Below are 21,638 nucleotides of genomic sequence, written 5' to 3' on the forward strand. Positions count from 1 at the left end.
CCCCGCGCGCGCGCGCAGGCTCGGCGGGGCCGCGGCGGCCGGGACGGCGTGCGGAGACGGGACTCGGAGGAGCCGCGCATCTGACGTTTCCCCCGGAGCCGCCTGAAACCTCTCCGGACCGGGCAGTCCCGGGCCGCCTTCGCCGCCTTGTCTGGCTTTCGGTTAAGTTTTCGGGAAGGGTCGGGCTGTTCGCCTCCTTTCTGGTTTGGCTCGTTTGGAGGGCTTTCCGTGGAGTTCCCGCGTCCTCGCGTACCCCCTTCCAACCACCAGAAAGTCCGTGCCACGGGGTCACTTTTTGAAAACGGGAGAAATTGAGAAGCACGGTATTTTGGAAAACTTGGTGAACTCCCGCCCAGGGAGTTCCCACTTTCTAAAGAATCAAAATCTTAAAAAAAAAAAAAAAAAAAAAAAAAATTTACAAGCTGTTTTGGGCAACTTGTGTGATGCGTCCGAGAATGGCGACAGGTGCTAACGAAATCAACTGTCATTTAGGAAGCGATTACTCCCCAAATCCCTAGGGGTTGAATGAGGATGAAAGGTAGAAATAGTTGACGAAAATAAAATGCTTATGACAAATGCGCGTTTAGATGATACGCCTTGCAATTTCTTATTAATTGGTTTTATTTTCCGTGAACAATAGCTTTGGCGAGTTAGAAAAGACTGGTTGCAGAAATGTTTGTTGCCTAAGAAATTGGATGTGTGCTGTCCACAGTTAAGCCAAACTTCCTTTGTTTATCACTCAGGGTCTTTGAAACTTAAATTCATTTGGAAATAAAAATCTGTCTTTGGAATTTAAAAATATTTTACTACAAGGTTTACTTTTCTTGGTTTCAAAGATGATCGCTTTAATTTTATGGCGTTTTAATATTACATAAAACAACATTTAAAAAAAAAACCTTTGGAAAACTCATGCTGGTACAGTTGGATATGCTTTTATGGGTTTTGGAGTTTATTTTCCATTACTCTTCATTTATGAGCATTAGCAATTTTAGATCATATTTAGGAATAAAATGAACAGGTGTTCAAACATGGCTTGTTTATTGATAAGCATTTTCGTTTAATTGCAAATAAAATTAAGATATATTTTGATTTTCTTTTCATAGTCTCTAAGTTGGGGATAGATGATAGCATTCTAGTCCTGGATATAAAGAATCCTGTCTTTTTGGAGGTGCATTAGGGTATGTAATGTTTAAAATCTTGGAAACACTTAGAAAAATTGCATCTTCGGTTCTGATTTTTTGGAAAGTGAATAGATTCAAAGAAAAGGAATTCAGAAACACATAGGCACTCTTCTGATTTGTGTTCTGAGAAAGATCTAATATGCACCCACTATTTTTTTATGGTTTCATAAAAACGGGAGACAAAGAAATGCAGTGTAAAAGTCTTTATTATCCGTATTTTGCCGTGTTAGACACCACAGAACAGACTTTCCAGGGTTGAGATTATTAAATAATGTTTGCATTTAGTTGCTGATAATTGTATATTAAAAAATTCTGATAGTTTTTGTCTGTCGTTACATGCGTTACGCAGGTTTTGACAGAAATTTGGGTCTTTTGGGATAAATTCTAGTTTTTCCCTTGTGTATTCTGTAATTGATAATTATTATCCTCAAACTTGCCCCAAGATTTTTTTTAAAAAGCCTTTTTGGGGAGCTGGCTTAAAATTTTTGTTTTAATTTATTTCTGGTTGAATTGTGAATGTGTACAAATCAGTTTTAAGTAGCACTGATTTAAAAAAACAAGAACACTTGTTGATTTAGGTCCCCCCCAAAAAGTTCTAATACTTTCATACCAGCTTTGCCTTGCATGCGTATATATAAGTAATTGTCTTTGTATCAGCCATTTAAAAATTTTAAGCGGATTTCTCCAGGTCACAGATTTTTCTAGGATATCTTCTATCCCTTGAACTGGTATACTCAAGGAGTGTGAATTAATTTCCGTATTGGTCTAAATAAATAGTGATTAAGAAAGTTGATCTGCTTTTTAAAAACTGACAAAACTTTCTCCAGTGGTTTAATGTATTCTGGGGCCAATTAGAAATGATTTATGGATTTGCCTTGAAGTCTTTGTCAGTACAAACGATGAAGACATTTTCTATGAGTTGTGAAGGATTCTGGACACAGGTGAGATCTTTAGTAGAGCCTCCGTGGAGAGGAACAGCTCATTAAATTCAGGGAAAGGTTCACAATGAGAGGATACCTTTACCTTCTAGAGGCCTTCCCTGAATTCCCAGGCACCCTTGTGTTCCACAGGGCTTTGTTCATACTTTATTATTAAAGCATGGATCAGATTGTATTGTAATCACTTGTTTATGCATCCGGCTCCCTCACTGCACTCTAAGCGCTTTGAGGCAGAGGCTTGTTTTTCTTTGTATACCTAGTAGTTGCTAGAGAATAGCAAACTATCATTTTCATTTCAAAATATGAAAATAATTTGACAAAGGAACTTTTTGCAAAGCACATAGGGTATGTTAATCCTTCCGTTGTGAACTTTGGGAGGTGTTTTTGTTCCTCTTTGAGAAGCAGTGATTATAAAGAAAAATAATTGTAAAGGTGGATAAGTTCCAAGGTTTCTCCTAGTTATAATACTCGAAGACATTGAAAATTGTATATCCTTTTAGGTATTCCATTGGTGTTCAGATTTGGTATTTCAGGCAGCTAGAGAGAAACTTGATGAATGTCTGGGTACCTTGCATATACTATCTGCTTAATTTGATTTGATGTCAGTATTGATGGTCCTTGTACAGAAATAAAAGGAGGGGAAAGTGTTGGAGACAGTAGTAAATCTTCTAATTGAAAGGTGTCTAGTTAAATTGATGAGTTCTTTATTGAAATACTTCGAGGTGGGTTTTGGAGCTAAAACTGAAGGAAGTAGTGCCAGTGTAATTACAGATTATTTACTGGTGTAGCCTCTTCATTCTTTTAAAATGATAGGATAAATATAGATTAGCAAATCCAATAACCTCTCAAAAGGCATAGCTGATAAGTTTCTAAGATGGTCCCATATCTTGCCACTATACTACTTAGTACAAAGATATGACAAAAACAAAGATGAAAAAAGACATGAAAACACCTGCTGTTTGCCAGATGCTTTATTCATTGGCTGGTTTTGTTTCCTATTGTGGTAACATTTACATGAGATGCTTTATTTTTAATTACTGTTAAAACCACCCTGCATCCATCAACCTGAATGGATAAACAAATGGAGGTATACGCATACAATGGAGTAGTACTCAGCCGTTAAAAGAGTGACATCCTGCCTGACACATGATACAGCAGCGTTGATGAACCCTGAAAACATGAGGAGGGCAATAAGCCAGACACAAAAGGAGAAAAATTGTGTGATTCCGGTCATGGGAGATACTGAGAATTGGCAAACTCACAGCGAGAAAGGAGAATAGATGTTTCCAGGGGCCGAGAGCAGAGGGGAGTTGGGGAATTAGTGTTTAATGGGTACACAGAGTTCCTGTTTGGGATGATGCAAAAATTCTGGACGTGGATGGTGGTGATAGTTAAGCAGCATTTTGAATGTGCTTAATGCCGCTGAATTATACACTTAAAAATCGTTAAAACGTTAAATTTTGTGTATTTTTACAATGGGAAAAAACTAAACAATGGTGATAGCATTGCACTCTGCAAACCTTTACCGGTTAAGGAAACTTTGGTCTAAAGGGCTTAAGAATTTGTCCAGGATCATCCAGCTAGGGATTTGTAGTCAGGATCCAAGTTGGAGTCCAAATTGTTGGACTCCGTATCATCTACTCCATATTATCTGCTGGTCTCCTGGATGATTAAAGACTTGTTGGTCCCAAGAAGAGAGTTTATTTGACTCCATCAGAAAGGTATATTTAAAAGTAGGTAATTTGTAGTTGTCTGGGAGGTACAGTCTGATGCCCTAGACAAACTAAAAGATGTCTTTGCAGATTTCTTTCTCAGCCAGAGCTTTAATGGTGTTTGCTCTAGGGAGGAGTACAGTTGAGTTTTAAGTGTGGTCTGTGGAGTCACTTTGTTTGGGCACAAGTTGTTAAATGGTTGATTTTTAGTTATTGTGCCAGTATTGATTTTGAGAATTAATATACTTTCTCATGAATGGAACTAAACACTTAGCAAGTTGAAATATGTGCTAAGGACCTATAAGTAAAGAATATGGTGCTACATATGCTTTATGTTAGAAATGTCTATTGAGGGGCGCCTGGGTGGCGCAGTCGGTTAAGCGTCCGGCTTCAGCCAGGTCACGATCTCTTGGTCCGTGAGTTCGAGCCCCGCGTCAGGCTCTGGGCTGATGGCTCGGACCCTGGAGCCTGTTTCCGATTCTGTGTCTCCCTCTCTCTCTGCCCCTCCCCCGTTCATGCTCTGTCTCTCTCTGTCCCAAAAATAAATAAAAACGTTGAAAAAAAAATTAAAAAAAAAAAAAAAAGAAATGTCTATTGATTCAGTAATAGGTGTTCAGTTTAAAATACTGAAACAATTTAGACTACAAAGTGAAAGCTTTCTCCATCCTTCCAATTCTAGTCCCTACCCATAACAGTTTCCCCAACTTTTCAATGTATTCATATGAATATGCATTTATACATAAATTTTACAAGACTGGGATCAAGTTCTTTTGTCTGAGAGCAGTTTTTTAGGTCAATAGAGACCTGTTCTTATTAAAAAATAACGAATATTTCTTTAGTGCTCACTGTGTCCTTGGCACTGTGCTCAGTGCTTCTGTTTACTTTATATATTTTATGTAGATACCGCAATAATGAGAAGTGCAGAGGGCGGGTGACAGCTAGGTAGCGGTAGCCTAAGGGTTTGGATTTGCACACTTTGTTTTCAGAGTTATGATCTCTTGCGTCCAGCCTGGGTTTTGTCTGTTACTTATTTTTTTGGTAGGGCCAATGAACTGCCAATGATTTTAGTATTTCTTAGAGTCATAAAACAACAAGACTCCCAAAAAAGAATTCGCAAGGAGACTGCACATAGCCTGCTAAGCCTAAAATACTTCCGATGTGGCCCTTGATAGAAAAAGTGTGCCGTTTCCAACACTGAGCTATTAGGCCGTTTTGTTAAGTAGAATACATCGTATTCCAGTTTATGAATGTGTCATCACACGGTAAACCAGTTGTGATGGACACTGTGTTCTCTCCTCAAGAAGAGAACATCTTTCTCTATCTTTGATCATTTGTGAGACCACTTTCTACAAGGAGAATTGCTGTTTCAAGATTATGCACAGTTCAAGTTTTAGTAGACCTTGTCAAGTTGCTTTCTAGAAAGGTACCAGTTTTTTAGTTTGAAAAACCAGCTTCATTGAAGTATAACTTTCGTACAGTAAGATGAACACATTTGAAGACTACGGGCTGCAGAGTTTTGACAAATGTATACATGTGTGTCACCGCCACCTCTGTCAAGGGGTGACGCTGGTGTCTTCAGAGTTCTTTTATGGTCTTTATACAGTCATTTCCCTCTTTTGCTGCTGATCCCATTTTTCTCGTTCAAGAGTGTCCTAAAAACGGAGTGACACAGTGTATTCTCTTCTGTGACTGGCTTCTTTAATCCTGCATGTTTTTCAGATTTATCTATGTTGTTGCCTGTTACAGCGGTTTCGTCTTCATTTGAGTAGTAGTTCATTGTGTGACTGTACTGTTTTTTTAATTCATTTACGTGTTGGTGGACACATGGGCTGTTTCCAGTTTTTTTGGCTATTAATTCAGCTGTTATGACCATTTGTCATATTTGCGGGCATATCTTTTAAATTCTCTTGGGTAAATACCTCATAGTTGGATTGCTGGGTCATACGGTAAATACTGGTTTAACTTTGGAAGAAACTGCCAGACTCTTCCCACGTGTTTGTGCCATTTGACACGAAGGGTTCTGGTTCCAGTTCCAGCTCCGTGGGTCTGAGTGCACTTGGTCGGCCCCTAAAAACTGTTAAGTATCTCATTGTGGTTTTAATTCAGATTTCCCAGGTGATCAGTGATGTTGAGTATCTTTTCATCTGTCTCATTGGCCATTCATGTACGTTTTTTTGATCAAGACTTTTACCCATTTAAACTGCGTTTTTTTGTCTAAATGAGTTGTTGAGAGGTCTTTGTATATTCTTGGTACACATTCTGTGTCATGTATATATTGCAAATGTTTACTAAATTTTTTGCTTTGGTTTTTGTGTGTTACTGACAATGTATAGGTCAAGTTAAGAATTGTTAATGCTGGAGGCATAATTGTTTAAATTCAGTTAAATTATGTGAAAATTAATTTATTCTTATTCCAAAAGTCATTTAGTTCTTACTGTAACAAACTGTTACGTGTTTGCAGAGACCTGAAAATGAAAAGGATATTATTTATGCGAATAATATTAGGTGTGTGGCATGGGGGTTTTTAATTTTTTAGTTTTTTAATTTGGAATTTTTATTAAGTTTTTTGGGAATTTTTAAATTGAGCTGTTTTTGAAAGTAATAATATTTAGTAGTTCTTTAAATTTTCAATTTTGGGTAATTCAGACCTTTTCAGTTGTTAGAATTAAAGGATAAAGAGAATATTAAGAGTCAATCAAAAGTAATCCTCATCTTAGAATCTGGTGTGCAAAAGTGTAAGACTGCAAGCTTGGTCTACCTATTTTGACAGTTAAGTAAATTTTTTGTTATATACACAGATGGTTTTTAAGAACATATATACTTGATTTCTGCATCTGCTTGTTTTATCTCTGCAGAGTATCCATTCTTTCTTTTGCTCAACAGCTGGATTACCCTCACAATTTTCAGTTTTTCTTCATCATACAAGTAATCCATTACTCCTCCCCCTCCTTATTTAGTAAAGGGCATGGGGGACGCAAGCCTCTGGGCTTCAGTCGGGCGTCCTAGACCTCTGCCAGTTACCATGCCCTTGCCCAACTCAGTCTTTCCCTGGGTGTCAGTTCCTGTAAGACACTCCTGAAGCTAGGCAGTCTGCAGAGCAGCCTGAACTCTTGTATCTTAACTGGTCTCCTCTCTGATAGCTTTCTTATCCCCTTCCTCTGTTGCACTCGATTGGTCTTTTTACTAGTCTCCAGGAAGTTTCCTGTGGAAAGTCTGTGCTCTGTCTTCTTTCTGGAATGCCTTCCCTGCCATTTTAGCATCTCAAGATACTGTTTAGTTTGTTTGGCTCAAAACACCCTTAAACTTTCCCAACCAAACCAGATAGTTTATCTCCTGCGTAGAAAGCAATACCACAGAACATCTCTTTGTTTCCCTCTCTCCTTCATTTTAAACATTATTTTACTCATCTGCGTGGTGCAGGTAGAAAAGGGTTTTGTACATAGTGGATAGAAATAAAGTTTTTGTGAAATGGATTTACGATCGCAGCCATGAAAACCTGGTAGATCGCTTCTTTAGAAGTAAATCAGTAAGTAATTTAAATAGCACCCCTGCCCCTAAAGCAGAGCCTTCTAGATTCTATCAAGTGAGTTTTACATGGCTATATTATGTATCACTCAGTGAACTTTGTTACTTATTGTCAGGTATTATTATAAGATTTTAATTTATATCTTTAATATACCATTGATTAAGGGCAAAAAGGTTGAGAAACTGGAAGCAAGTGAGGAGTGTCAGATAGTAATTTTGTAAATTTATCTCAGGATGATCTTTATCCCTCAGTTGCATTCATGTGAGCTAAATTCATACGTCAAGATGTCTAATGAGTTTTAAAAATGTGTCAAAAAGACAAAACATCATGGCTATTTTATCTATAGTGCCTTTGTTTTTGGTACTAAAGACTGAGAAGTGCTTTGTAAGTAAACCCCCAAATTTAAGAAAATAAGATGATTTTCTTTAATATTTATTTATTAAAAAAAATTTTTTTTAACGTTTATTTATCTTTGAGACAGAGAGAGACAGAGCATGAACGGGGGAGGGTCAGAGAGAGAGGGAGACACAGAATCTGAAACAGGCTCCAGGCTCTGAGCGGTCAGCACAGAGCCCTACGCAGGGCTCGAACTCACGGACTGCGAGATCATGACCTGAGCCGAAGTCAGACACCCAACCGACTGAGCCACCCAGGCACCCCAAGATGATTTTCTTTAAACAGTTAAAGAGTTTCAGTCATTAAAGCAGCTTTTGTACGTTTTTGATGCCATAACTTAATAGTGAAATGTCCACCGTATTTTATTTGTAGATACACGAATGCCTGCCATGTGCCTACAAATAATAGAACTAACAACTGTTCAGTGAGAATCTACCGTGTGCCTCATAAATATGGGGTCTCTAAACCAAACATTTTCCTTTTAAATTTTGTTGAAAATCATGCATTTTTAATTATTTTAAAATAAGCACTATATATTTGCTAAATGAAATATCTGTCCTTTGAATATTTTAAAGATTTTAGTGTGATAAACTTTAGAATTTTTTTTTACCACTGTACTGATCTGTCATCTTACTAGGTGGAAAGAAGCTGCAATGAGTATCCTTATTTATAAACTTTTGATGTAAATTGTTTCCATATTCAAATTATATAATAGTACAAGCAAAAATAGCAAAACTGTTTAAAACAGTCCCAGTGGGTACTATGGGATATGTTCCTATGCAAAATGTTGACGAATCAGAAAAGGTTGGGAAATGTCCTTCTAGAGAAATCAAGAAGACTTATAAATGTCAGAAACGTTGCTTGAACAGGCTGGGAAGGAAATGAGTTGCTGTCGCGCTTTGGCCTGTAAGCAATTTGGCCTTTGGAGAATATCTGCCTGTAACACAGAGCTCAAGTTCTGTGAAGAAGGTATTTTTAAAGGGCAGCTTCCATTGGCAGCTAGATTTTGTGCAAAGAACTTCGGCTTTAGTCTAGGCTCTGCCATTAAACCGGTTGTGTCTCCTTAGCAAAGAGCTTTCGTGGACTTGATCTTCATTGCAAAAAGGAGACGGACAAGTAACTGAACAAGTTGTGATTATTGAGGACTTCCATGTGCCTTCAAAGAGGAAGTCAGTTTCGGAGGTAAAGAAGTAGGACCTTGGTGTGAGGGTAAGTGACTTGTATAGGCTCACGCAGCTAGGAGGACCAAAGTCCCTTAGCTTTTGCTGCCTCTGGGTCCTTTGTAGGACTCAAGGTGGTTGGTTTCTTTTTTCCAATTTAGAGCCGTTTCTCTGGGGAGTTGGAGAAGCATTGGGCCGGAGGTCACATCCCTGTCGCAGGTGATTGTGCTTCCTCGTGGCTGGCATTTAACTGAGTTGTTACATGATACGCATTTCTCTCAAATTCTTTTTATTAATTCATTCATAAAATCTCTAATGGTGATTTTAAGCCCGTTTTTTCCTCTTTTTTGTCTCTGCATTATAGGAATAAGAGCACCTAAAAGCTTTTTTAGGACTGTTATGTATCTGACTAAACTAACTTTGTAAACAATCAGATTGGTATATTGTGATTTGTAATCAGTTTATCCTGTATCTAGCACTGAGCACCTAAAACCCTTGGAATTTCGTAAGTGATGAAGGTGTCTTGATACTCACAACAAACCCCTTTGAACCTTACGTGAGTTTGTGCAAATGAAGTGACTTGGGAAAGCACCTATGGATGGGGCTAGTTCCTGGGGGAACTAATATTGGGATTAGAAGGGATGGAACTTGCAGACCCTCCCTGTCCCCTGCCTCTGGGGAGGGAGTGGGGCTGGAGATACGGAGTTCAGTCATGCTAACCTAAGGAAGCCTCTGGAGAAACCCAGAAGGGCTGGGTTGGTGCCCACAAGGAGCTGCTGGGAGATTGCTGCCGCGCCCCCCCCCCCCCCCCAGTGGAAGCCCCGCCCCCTTTCCACGTGCCTCACCCCGTGCATCTCTTCTATCTGGCTCTTCCTGAGTTACATCCTTTTATAACAAACTGGTAACCTAGTAAAGAAACTGTTAGCCTGAGTTCGGTGAGCTGCCCTAGCAAATGAATTGAAACCAAGAAGGGGATCATGGGAGCCTACAGTCTGTAGCTAGTTGGTAGGAGCTCAGGTGACAATCTGGACTTGCGGTTGGCATCTGAAGTAGGGTGGGACAAATCTCTCCAGGTAGCTCGCGGCAGCATTGAGTTAAATTGTGGGACGGCCAGTTGGTGTCGCCACACATTTGGTGACCAGAAGTATCCAAAGTGCAGTACCATTTGGAGAGTATTGTGTGTAATGAAAATAGTTTCTGTCCACACAGAACTGCATTGGCAAGTTCAAAGTTACTATTTTCCAGTTTTTCTTACAGAATTTACTCTTGTATTTAAAGAAATGAAATAGTTTTCTTCACCATTTGTCTGGTGTCATTTGTTAGCTGCTAACAGCATGCAACCAAATACCGGCTGTACCATACACATTTACTGGAAAGGAAATTTCTTCCCACTGTTGGTTGCCTCAGTCTTCACCCGTTAGGACTATTCAGATAAAGGGTGAGATGTTCGCCTCCTTACCCTGTGTAAAGAGACCTTCTGTGCTAGTGAAAATACCAGTATTTAACTCTGGACTCCCAAAGTGCTGTGTTTCCTGGCCCCAGAGTCAGAGGCCTAGATGGTGGGTGCTCGTCCTAGCCTTCTCTTTCTCCTCTGCCACATGGAAGTGCTGGGATGGAAGTCTTTTTTCCTGCTTAAAAACCTTTGTGTCACTGTGGAAATTCCAGGGCGGTAACTGCAGGGATTATATGATGGGTTTCCCTGCAGTTGATGAATTCCTTATAGCATTTCCATAGATATTTGGAGGCTGAAAAAGAGATTTTTTCCCCCAGGGCATTAAATATTAGTGATAAGTGATGTTATACTATAAATTAGATAGATAACATATATGTTTGGTGAAACAGATACTGAAAAATATCATTCGTTGTAAATGATGCTGTAAGGTTACCTAGTACCTTAATATAGAACCTCAGCAGTACAGTTCTATTCGTGAGAAACCTTAAGTGTAGGAAAGCCATGGAAATGTTTGTAGCTCCTAACTACCCCTACCTACCTCCTTGACTTCCATCTTGTCCCGAAACTACTATCATTCTTAGCAGGAAAATGAACGTTAGGGCCGAGATGAGCCAGAGGAATTTCTGAAGGGTCTCACTCAGTGAAGACTTCTGTGGGTGTCCATAGATGAAAGCGATGGCACTCGCAGACATTTTATCCCCTTGTGTACGTGCAGGTGCCGAAACTGCCACATAATGGTCACTTGGCTTGCAGGATACCTGGAAATTCTGAGAGGTTCTGCACACGGTTTGGGCTTAGTAGTTTGAACTCCCCAGTCCTTTTTTTTTTTTTTTCCTTCAATTCAGAATTATTAAGATGATGTTTTTAAGTAATCTCTACACCCAAGATGGGGCTGAAACTCACAACCCCGAGATCAAGAAAGAGTTGCACGCTCCACTAACTGAGCCAGCTGGGTGCCCCAAAGAAAACTTTAATTTCTGAGTGTCACTTTAATCTGTTTTATAAAGTTGAAGCAGCTTCTTTACAATATTTATGATAGTTCAGTTCTCTAATTGGTTTAAATTTATGGAACTTTTTTTTTTTTTTTAAGTAATCTCTACATTCAGCATGGGGCTCGAACTCATGACCCAGAGATCAAGAGTTGGATGCTCCACTGACTGAGCCAGCCAGGCACCCCCTCCAGTTGGTTTAAATTTAGATGGCCGTTTCTTTTCTAAGATTTGTCTTTGTAAACTGATAGCCTTTTCAGATAAACACAGGAATGCTGGTCTGTAAGCCTCCATGTTGAACTTCGAGTTTAGTTTACTCTTCTGCTAGAGGAGAAGAGTGATCTTATTTTTGTGCAAAATGCATTAGTTTAGGGTCTACTCACATTCGCTGTAACAATCAAATCAGTGTTTTCTATTCAGCCAAGATGCCACGTTACCGTAATTTTTCTGAGCCTTTTGACAGTACTGTGCGTTTTTAGTATTACTTAAACCAGGGCTACAAATGAGATACGTGTTTTTGCCCTTATTTCTCTCTCTCCGTAGCCACTGGCTCATCTGTTTCCTCAACACTTGAACACAAATGCTGTTCATGATACTTGCTTATCTGTAGTTGCGTGTCCGAGTGGTCTGCTAAAGTTTAGGCACCAAGATGCCTGTTGCAACACGGTGTTTAGATTTTCAGAATGCTCCATAAATTCTGGTTGATAATAGCTCTCATTTCTGGCTTTCCCAGGTCCTTCAAACAGAAGTTGTGGAAGTTTCTTCTGCTAGTGTTTTGCGTGGTGTTTGGGTGGAATGCTTGTGTCCAGCAGTAGTGAGCTTGCATATTTTTGTCATTTTTCTCCTTTTTAAATACAAGTAGAGGCATCCTAGGAATTGAAAAGGTCCCTGGAACAAGATTTTTATTTTATCTTTCTTTTATGGGAGCAGGGTGAAGTGTGAGTATGTGGGGCATTGGTTGGTAGGACGAGGTGGTTTTAGGTAGCTGGAGGGTCAGAAGAGTGACCGTGACCATTGATGATGCTTTCTTACAGTGGTGAAGGAAGGGTAGGACAGACAGATGGGTGAAAATAAGCAATTTCTTTATAATGCATTTTGTTAGACCTTAGTCTCTTAATTTGGCACAGATGAATGCCAAATCTTACCGTTTAGGTTCCATAGTTTGGCAGGGCAAAGTATCCCTCATTAAATATTCGTCACGTGGATTTTTGTTTTTAGTTGCAAGAATGGTGATTTCTAGGCCTTCGTTCTTGTAAGTGTGTCTTTTAGAAGTATGTAATTGGAATATATTGTCCATTCTAGGTGCTTTGCGAGGCAAATGGAAAGGAAGGGATTGTTAGGGTTCTGATTCATACGGTGTCTGGATGTACTTACGGTGGCTGTTCTCAAAGCACGGTCTGTGGACCTCAGAGGGTCTGTGAAGTCATCTTTGTAAAATACTAAAATGTCATTTGCCTCTTTCTTTCCCTTCCGTCCTTTCTTCCTTCCTTCCTTCCTTGTGTTGACATACGCACCTGTGGTGGAGAAGCAATAGTGGGTAAAAACCACGGGCACCTTAGAGCTAAACAAAACAAAACAAAACACCAAAAAAACAGTTATAGAGAATGTCAAGTCGCTGATTTTATTAACTCTGATCCTGAGTGTGCATGTTTTAAATATACTGTTGCACAGGATGGGAACGTGTAAAGTGCTGTGGACCAAAGTATGCCGGGTCTGGCCTCCAGGACGAGGACGGCGCTGACGTGATCGAGTTGCAGGCTGCATTGGCCGCTTTTTTCATGGAGAACATTTTTACTTGAAAGAGGGGTTGACAGACAGACTAAGATTATTCAGACAGGTATTTGGCAAACATTTTTCAGGGAGGGGAGCCTGTCCTTCAAGGAGAACAACAACTGTATTTGTCGCCGATGATAATGTTCGACCTTTCAAGCAAAAATTAGAATTTTCGGAAAATGTGTATCTGTCACTGAGCTTGACAGCTTCCCAGTAAATACTTAATAAAAAGACTTTTTTGATGAGCTCAGTGGCTTTACCAAATACGATTTTTGGAAATAGGTCAATTCCTGGAAAATCTGCATGACCCTGTGGACCAATATTTCTCAGATGGGGGATGATGTTAAGGAACTACCACTGCTTATGGAAGAATAGTGTGGTCTTGAGGACAAGTACTTAGGAGGTTGAAACTCAACTAGCTACTTTTTTCATAGGGCAATTTAAGCGTAATGAGATCCACAGTGACCTCAAGGCTGTTCAGACACTCCCATTTTCTAGCTAAATACCTGTTTGGAAATGGATTTTCTTCATATTCTTCAACCAAAACAGCATTGTAACAGATTGGATGCAGAAGCAGATAAGATCCAGCTGTCTTCTTTTAAGACAGATATTTTAAAAATTGGCAAAAATGTAGAACCATACACTTGCTGACTTTTTTTTAAACAGAAAATAGTTTTTTAATTAAAAGGTGTTATTTCAATTAACATGTAATAACCTTGCTATTATTTTTAAATGAGTTGATTTTTTTTTAAGTTATTTATTTTGAGAGAGGGCGTGAATGAGGGAGGGGTGGAGAGAGGGGGAGAGAAAGAATCCCAAGCAGCCCCTGCACTGTCAGCATGGAGCCCGACGTGGGCTTGAAACCATGGACTGTGAGATCATGACCTGAGCTGAAGTCAGATGCTCAACCTGCTGAGCCACCCATGTGCCCCAAATGAGTTGGTGGCTTAAAAATTTCTCAGGTTGTAATTTCTTTCTCTCTCTCTTTAATGTTTTTATTTATTTTTGAGAGAGAGCAAGACAGAGTGTGAACAGGGGAGGGACAGAGAGAGAGGGAGACGCAGAATCCGAAGCAGGCTCTAGGCTCTGGGCTGTCAGCACTCGAACTCACAAACCGTGAGATCATCACCTGAGCTGAAATCAGGTGCTTAACCAGTGAGCCACCCCTCACTGAGGCGCCCCTCAGGTTGTAATTTCTAAGATGCTGGATACCTGCAGTTAGAGAGAGCCCAGATGAACTAAAGGGGTCCTGAGACCAGATGCTTGAGAAGAAAGGTGTGTATGTTTCCTGTGAACCTTCCTGTGAAGGGTCCATCATTCTCTCTGTTGGGGACAACCCTGTGAGTAATTAACGTCTCAATCTGCATCATAAGTGCCAAATTCTTTGTCATCTAGATGGCTCACTTAAGGCCTTAACCTCTTTTGATCTGTCCTTTTTCCTTCTCCTGTAAGTACATCTGATTTTTAATTTTAGAATGTCTCTTGGTATCTTTTTTCTGCATTCACATTGCCGTTAACCCAGTCAGAGCACATAGTGCTCTATTCCTGAATTACTTCAGTGCCCCAGATTTTCCTAATATGTTCTTGGAACTCGAGTGTTAAATGGAATCTGAGAGTTGACTTGACTTTAATTTTGTTTATATATTCCCTGGAGATGTTACAGATTAAAAACTTCTTACGGTAAAACCAAAGCAGAGTTAGAAATTAAATACGGTCAGTTGAGCACGTATTTAATGATACTGTTTGGTTAAAACTGAATAGCCAACATTAGAGCTTGTAACAGAATGCTGTAGCCTCAGGACCAGTTTTACAAATCTGTTCCTTTAATTTGGCTTGATATAACATTAACACAGATAATGGGTATTTGCATAAATATATTTTATAAAATGGTGTTGTTAACTTTTTATTTGTTCGGGATAATCAGACCTAGTAGTTAACCTGAACAGTGGCACCTGGCAATCCTTGAATGCCATCTTTAATGTCAGTGGAAAAGCCTATCAGGCTGTGTTGATCACTGGAGAATTGTAGAGTACTGAAATCTACATCGGATAGATACTTAATCCAATTATTTGGGAATCTCTACCGGGGAAATTTACCTTAAGTGTTTTAGCCCAGGTTCCTTTTTTTGTCAGCTGACCACCCCTGTCTTTGGTTTGGGCACTTTCATAGCACTTAACACTATCTTACATACTAAACATTTCACTTTGTTTTTGATCATTTCCATCCAAGTAGATTTTAAGTTCATGGGGTTGCAGATTTTTGTCTGTTTTGTTTACTGCTAATTCTTCAGTTTCTGTAATAGTACCCGGTATGTGTTAGGTGTTCACTAAGTGTGTGTTGAATGAGTGAATGTATATTAACACTTCTCTCTGTTCAAATTCTAAACTCAAATGCTCTTTTCTGTGTAATGTGCTTAATGCTGTCTTCGCAGCTGGGGCAAAGATCTGTTTTTCTGGCTGTCTTAAGCACACCTAAACTGGACTTGAATTGTATAGAATCCTTTTGGTTCGTCTGATCAGTGCATGTGTATCAGAGCACAATTATTTCCTTGGTTCAGATTCTGTAGTTCTATTAGTGCAGCCTAAATGTGCATTATCTTTTTAAGTAGACATCATCTTAAAGCTTTTATGGAGTTTTTTTTTTCTTCCTTTTAAATTGTTCAAATACAAGGTTATCTCAGTTTTAAAATAGTACAATTATATGTGGGAATCTTCCCCTCAATTTTGTTTGAAGTTAAGGTTCATAAAAGTACTGGTTGCCCTTAATTACTGCCTGTTCTTTTTAACTTTGTTTTCAAATTAGTTCTAATCATTTTTTTTGTTGTTTTTCCTATTTAACATTTTACATTGGATTTTAATACTTTTTAATGTATTTTTGTTTGTTTATCATTTTATTTATTTTTTTTGAGAGAGGTTGTGCACTTGCACAGGGGAGGGGCAGAGAGAATCCCAAGCAGGCTCCACACCATGCCCAGCACAGACCCCTCCCTCGTGGGGCTCAATCTCATGATTGTGAAATCATGACTTGAGCTACCCTGATGTCCCTGTTTAGCATTTTAAAAAGTGGATGTCATTTTGTTTGTGTGTTTAAGGTTTTGTTATTAAGTAATTTCTATACCCCACCCTACATGGGGCTCAAATTTATAATTTTGAGATCGACAGTCATATGTTCCACCAGCTGAGCCTGCAGGCTACCCAAAAGTTGATGTCATTAAAAATTTTTTTAAAAAATGTTTTTATTTATTTTTGAGACGGAGGGAGACAGAGCATGAGCAGGGGAGGGGCAGAGAGAGAGGGAGACACAGAATCCAAGGCAGGCTCCAGGCTCTGAGCTGTCAGCACAGCACAGAGCCTTACGCGGGACTTGAACTCATGGACTGTGAGATCATGACCTGAGCTGAAGTCGGATGCTTAACTGACTGAGCCACCCAGGCGTCCAAGTCGATGTCATTTTAAAAGTGAATGTCTTTATATTTGGTTGTTGTAGAACTTAATTCTCTCTTTCTTTGTGTGTGTGTGTGTGTGTGTTTTAAAAACTTTATTTTGGAATAACTAGATTTCGGTAACCCTGGTACATTTGTCAAGATGTAGAAAGCAACATCAGTATGATACCGTTAATTAAACTAGAGACTTTATTTGGATTTTACCAGTTTTTCCACTGATGTTTGTTTTTTTTCTGTCCCAGGATCCAGGCCAGAGACCATATCACACTGAATGATCTTAGGCCCGCACATCTGTGACGGTTCCTCAGACTCTCCTTGCTTTCAAGTCCTCTTGATAGTTTTGAGGAATATTGGTCAAGTATTTTGCAGAAATGTCCTTTGGTTTGGGTTTGTCTGATTTTTGTTTTTTCTCCTGCTCTAGACTGAGGCTATGGGCTGTGAGGTTTGGGGGAAGAATACCACAGAAGTGACATCCCTTCTCATCACATCGCGTTACATTGTGCATGACGACCGCGTGGTTCATCCCTGATCTTTTAACCATAATCACTTGAGGGTGGTGCCTTCTGGGCTTCTGTGCTGTGACCTTACTGTTTCCCGAGCCGTACTCTCCTGTGGCAGCCAGTTACTGAGTCCAGCCCGTGCTCACGGAGAAGGGACCTGAGCTCTCCCTCTCCTGTTACAGAATTATTATTATTTAGAATTCCTTGTAAGGGTGATTTGTCCCCCCCCCCCCCCCATTAATTTATTAACCACTTATTTCTGTCATGGACTCATGGATACTTATTTTGTTAATTCGGTTACTCTAATCCCATTGTGATTTAGTTTGCTACTCAAGTTCCAGCTTTGGCTGAGCAGGAGCGTAACCCAGCCTGAGTCCTTGTGGACCTAACACTCCCGGGGGGGGGGGGGGGGGGGGGGGTGGTGGCCTGAGACGGAGTCTTGACTGGTTTGGCTCCGGGTTCCTCCCTCACCATCTTCCCTTCCTTTCATAGGACACACAGTCTTTATTTCCCCTCAGGCAGGAGATCTGCTTCTCGGGCAATTAATTTTTGTCTTACCAAGAGTAACATCGACATGTCGCTCTAAATTCTCTTTGTATCTGTCTCCTTCTTACCTGCAAATCTTAATTACTGTTAACTTATATTTGAGTTTATTAAAACAGTGGATTTTTAACTTAGAAAAATAAATGAAATTGGGCCGCCTGGCCGGCTCTTGATCTTGGGGTCGTGAGTTCAAGCCTCAACGTTGGCTGAGAGTTTAACTTGGAAAAAAATAAAATAAATGAAATTGTTAAATGAGACAGCCGCCCTCAAAGCATTTTAAACATAAAAGCACTATTGAAGACTGGCAGTTTTTCAAAATGGGCAATTTTATGGCATTCTTACTCAAGTAAAAAGACATTCTAGTTAGGGAAAGACATCAAGAATATTGTCGTCGTCATATTTAAATTTTGTTAGGTTTGGATTTGACATTATTGAGTCTGGTAGTCCGTAAAGAGTCGAGTTAGTGCTATTAATTTAGTTAGGGAGGATAAGTAGTACATGTAGTTTATTACTTAGTTTTCTTAAGACAAGTAGAAACAGAACCGGGCAAGACTAACTACATGGCTAGTGCCTTGATTCAGCAAATCACTTAGGAATGAAGAACCTTTAAAGAGAGGCATCGGGGGAACGGAAAATGCCTAGGGAACTTCTTTTTTTTAATTCCTTGTCCTTGACTGAGTAAGGAGGGAGGGGCGGGGATACCATCTTCAGTAAAGGGCCCTCGCAGGTTGGACCCGGGGGACAGGAACGCTGGTTCTTTGGGCTGTGTGTCCTGTCCCCAGAGAGGTGGAGACGTGTGTCCTGGCATGTCGCAGGGGCTGTACAGACCCGAGGATGGAGGAGGCTCCTTACCAGGTGGGCAGCAGAGCCCCACTGTTGTAACTGGGCCCTCTGGTGATGCCCTCACCGTGACTGCGAGGAGATGCTCACCAGAACACATCTGTTAATTCGGGCAGGATTGTGCGCGTACCTTCCACACGAGAATGTGTCTCAGGCCCCTCTGTCTCATGTGGCAGGAAAACCCGAGCCGAACTGGTTTACGACCCCCCAAAAAAGGAGGGCATTTCTTGGCTCGTGTAACTGAGGTTCTGGAGTTGGTTCGGCAAAGCTCGCCTGGTTCAGGGCTCAGTGAGGTGATGAGAGCCCAGGTCGTGGCTTTGCGTGTCTCTTCCTTTGCCGTTACTGACTCCATTTTTTGCAGGCTCTTTTTGAAAGCGTGCAGGTTTGCTTCCAGGGTTGTTTGGTAGCGTCCATCCAGGTTCGAGTCTCAGTGGAGGAGTGAGCATTCTTGTCCCCGCTTGGGAGGGAGCCTCCTGAGATTTTCCCTGTGACCAGACCAGTCTGGTCACGTGTCCGGACTGTGTGCCGGGAGCGGTGGGCTGCTGGGAAGGTCCGGAGCAAGTGAGCTGATGCCGGGTGGCAGAACAGCGCCACGTCTGCTCTAGGGGGACAGCTGGATGCCGGGGCTTGTGTTCCGAATATCGGGGTTTGGTTGATTCATACAATAGCCTCGAGACTATGTAATTTTCCTTGATTTTATTTAACCTATATGTAGGTAGGCTATTCTGTAAGGTTTTGCTGCATTGTATTACGGTTTTGACAGTCTCCTGCCATGATCGGGTCTGTTTTTTGAATTAAAGAATACCTGTTGTTTTGGTTTTACTGCATATAGGTAGAATCCTGTTTTAGTGACGACAGCTGTACGCTCTGTTTTGAATGAGAGAAGCTATTCATATTCTGGATAAAAGTCATATAGTACCATTTCACCTATGGAACTAAACATCTATGAGAAATTCATAAATTGTATGTATTCGCAAATCCTCATCTATTTAGTGCCATGTCATTTTATTTTTTTAAGTTTCAAGTTTATTTATTTTGAGAGAGAAAGAGGGCCCTCAAGCAGGGGAAGGGCAGAGAGAGGGAGAGAGAGAGAGAATGTTAAGCAGGCTCCGTGCTGTGAGTGCATCGCCTGACTCGCTCAAAACCACGAACCGAGAGGTCGTGACCTGAGCCCAAGTCGAGTTGGACGCTCAACGGTCTTAGCCCCCCAGGCACCCTGCCGTGTCATTTTCATATAGGTTTCTTTCTGCTGATGTATGAATATTTGGACCTGTAGCTTCATATTTGCTGGGCTGTGGTGTGGTGGAAAACATTTGGAAAACCTGATCCGAGGCTGCCACTCGCTGGGAAGGGTGAGGGCCGCCTGACATCTGGAGGCTCACTACTCCGTTTTTCTGCGTGTGTTTGGTGCTGGCGGCCAGCTGTGAGGTACTGATGTTATCCTTAGTTTGGTAAAGATCTGTAAGGCCACGTCAACTTCCTTAGTAAAAAGAATTCCAGAAGCTCCGGGTCGTATGCTCTGGACTTGTTGATGGGTGGGACATCTGGACCATAGGGTCCTAATTGTCTCTGAGACTCATCTCCTTGGGGGTTTCTCCGGAGTGGGGCGCAGTTCCCATGCCCCTGCGTGGAAAGGCCTGCCCTTTTCCTACCTGGGCACAGCTGGACTCGAGCAGTTCACGGTCAGCATGCGTTAATAGACCTGTTGTTTGCGTTTGTTTTAAAAGGTACTTGCCAGGCACACAGCCAGGCTCTGCGATTTTACAAATGAATAAAAATGGTTCTTGCTACTGAAGAACTTACAGTGGGGATGTGTTGGATTGAAAAACATGAAAATAGGATTTTAATATGTTGTAAATGCTGTGATAGTGGGAGAGGGTTTATTTTATATAAAACGTTCTTATAAATGGTGCCTTAAATTTTATTACTTTTTAGTGGACCAGCCTGTTTATCCCTGTGCTTTCAAACAGTCCAAACATTTTTAGATTTATTTCTTAGATTGTTATTCAGAGGTCGTGATCCTTGTATTTGGATAATCTCCTGTAAGTGAATTACCATAATTTTACCTATTTCTTCTCTATTGGGCGTATGTACCAGACCATCCTATAGCTTAAAGCCTTCACTGATGTACTTCTTTATTTGGAGGAGCTGTGTGAAATTTATAAACGTGGAAATTTATGCATACATGCTGTCTTACAGAGAGGTTGGTTCCATAATCAATTTTGAAATGTTCTCTTGATGATCTTGCAACTTGTACAGAGGCTGTTTTATTGTGACATACTTTATCAGAGATAAAGTTACTAATGGTAGAAATGCCATGGAAGGGATTCCAGACTATTCAACAAGGAGGATTCTCGTCTGAAAACAGGAAATGGTGATTGATGGAATGATGCCCCTTCACCAGCACATAAAATGTGTACCTTAAAAAAATGAACTGTGGTAGTCCCTGTCTTCACATCAGAAGTGCCATGTTCTGCTGGAACTTTCCTCAGGTGCAGGGGTGCTACCTCCAAGGACCAAGAGTTTGTCAAGGGAGCAGATGGGGTAGTTGTGATGAGTTTATGAGCTAATGAAGCAACATAATCCCTTTTTATCTGATGGCTTTCCCTTCTAGTTCCTAGGCCTTTGAAGTGCCGTAAGTCTTGAAAAGGATTTGCACAGAGTTACCTGAGCTCATCTGTTAACTGGCAGATAGGAGAGCAAACGATTGCCACCAAGTTATTTCTTAAATAAAGCCCCAGTTTCTTCCTGCCTTTGGTGTCTTTCTGCTCTGCCTCAGCATCTTCTGTCTTCCACACTGTGTGCTTTGCCTCAAAGATGGGGTCGCCCTCCCGAGTTCAGTCTTCTCGGGGTTTCGGGCTGTTATCTTTGCTCTACGTCAGCAGCCCAAAGGTGAGGTCAAACTATCCTTTTCACGTTATCTCTGTGGCCTCCTCCAGCTGACTTCTCTCAAGTTCTGAAGCCTGTTTATTCTCCTCATTCCCTCAGTGCCTGTAATATGGGGTCCTCAGCTAGTTTGGTGACCATCTTTGCTCATGGGGCCTGCCCGCTGGCCTTCCCGTCTTCAGAGTCCTGTATCTAGCTGTCCTCTGCTCATACCTTAGGGTCCCTTCCGATTTCTCTTGGCCTTTTGAAATCCAGCCCAACTTTGAAGGTTGAGTTGTCACCTTTGTTGCCCCTTACCC

The 21,638-nt window shown here is 40.8% G+C and overlaps 1 protein-coding gene across 1 annotated transcript in view; it reads left to right on the forward strand.

Moving 5' to 3' along the window:
- The first annotated feature begins 59 nt into the window (after positions 1-59).
- The window catches only part of EZH2 (enhancer of zeste 2 polycomb repressive complex 2 subunit), a 64,916-nt gene continuing 43,337 nt past the window's right edge, over positions 60-21,638 (forward strand). The window contains exon 1 of the mRNA XM_040471682.1: positions 60-161. The gene's annotated coding sequence lies outside the window, so the exon portion shown is untranslated. The remainder of the gene's footprint in view (positions 162-21,638) is intronic.

The sequence above is a fragment of the Herpailurus yagouaroundi genome, unplaced genomic scaffold (genome assembly GCF_014898765.1).
Source record: "Herpailurus yagouaroundi ecotype Mexico unplaced genomic scaffold, PumYag 100, whole genome shotgun sequence".
NCBI classification, from domain to species: Eukaryota; Metazoa; Chordata; class Mammalia; order Carnivora; family Felidae; genus Herpailurus; species Herpailurus yagouaroundi.